General features: G+C 43.5%; 1 non-coding gene across 1 annotated transcript; it reads left to right on the top strand.

Annotated features, from left to right (window-relative positions):
* The first annotated feature begins 590 nt into the window (after positions 1-590).
* LOC114806647 lies at positions 591-728 on the top strand. Its single transcript, XR_003754710.1, has one exon. It is a non-coding gene; the product is annotated as a small nucleolar RNA SNORA7 (small nucleolar RNA).
* Positions 729-1,221: the final 493 nt, after the last annotated feature.

The following is a 1,221-nucleotide window of genomic DNA, read 5'->3' as shown; positions in this document are numbered from 1 at the left end:
ATATCATAAAAAATGTGCCTTACACATCTTGTCCTTTCTCCTGATTGCAGCATAATTATGTTGCTCTGTACTTATGATGATCATGATACTATAGAGATCTTCTACCTGAATGAGGAAAATTTGAGTTGTGCCTTTGTATATTATAAATTCCTTGAATGCAGACCCTTGCCTTAAACTTCGCTTGTATTTTCCCTCAGTGCCAAGTACAGTATGCTGCAGATTTGAAGCAAAAAATGTATTCTATTACTAAAAGTCTCAGGGGATTATCCCTCCTATGTGTATGCTACCTGATGGAAGTTTCCAAAAAAATTACCCATTTGGTTTCTCAGTATTTATTGAGTACACTTCAGTGTGCAGTGTTAGATTAAGCACTTGGGAAAGTACAATAGAGTTAGAAGACATGATCCCTGACCTCTAGGAGTTTACAGTCTAGCAGGGGAGATGGACATCAAAATAATTTACAGTTAGAAGGAAGAAGGGGAATGAATATGTAGGTGATTAAGTGCTTACAGAAGTGTGACAGTTGATTGCAAGTACATAAGTGCATGGTTGGTGCTGGGTTGGTAATTGGAGGAGATAAAACCAGGGGTCTCCTTTCAGGCTTGCACCTGCAGAGTTTCCAGTACTCTACCAGTCTTGACTATGGGAGGGAGAGTCAAGCAGAGGCATATCTACTTCATTCCTAGCTTGGGCAGTGGCTAGCGAGTGGAAGGTAATCTGCTACAATTCAACACTCACCTGTGTTGGGCAGCAGCAACATGGGAGAGAGTCAAGGGCGGAGACTCAATTTGCGCAGAAGGAGGCAGTGGTAAACCACTTCTGTGTTTTTACTAAGAAAACTCTATGGATCCACTATCAGAACGATTGCAGATGGAGGTGGGGCATTCTGGGAGAGATGCATCCATGGCGTCATTATGGGTGGTAGACGACTAGACGGCATAAGACAAGAAAGCCAGGGCAGACAAGAAATGAATCAGGGAAGACCTCCTAGGCCTAGTGGAAAGAGCACGGGCCTTGGAGCCAGAGCACGGGCCTGGGTGTATGCTGTGTGACCTTGGGCAGGTTGCTTAGCTTTTCAGTGCCTTAGTTTCCTCATCCACAAAATGGGGATTCAATACCTTTTCTCACTCCCACTTATATACTTACATACATTGTGAACCTGTGGGACCTGATTATCTTGTATCTACCCCAGTGCTTAGCACAGTGCTTGACAAATGGTAA

This window comes from Ornithorhynchus anatinus, chromosome X1, assembly GCF_004115215.2.
Source record: "Ornithorhynchus anatinus isolate Pmale09 chromosome X1, mOrnAna1.pri.v4, whole genome shotgun sequence".
Taxonomy (NCBI): domain Eukaryota; kingdom Metazoa; phylum Chordata; class Mammalia; order Monotremata; family Ornithorhynchidae; genus Ornithorhynchus; species Ornithorhynchus anatinus.
The sequence above is the reverse complement of the archived record's forward strand: the minus strand, read 5'-3'. Positions and strand labels throughout refer to the sequence as shown.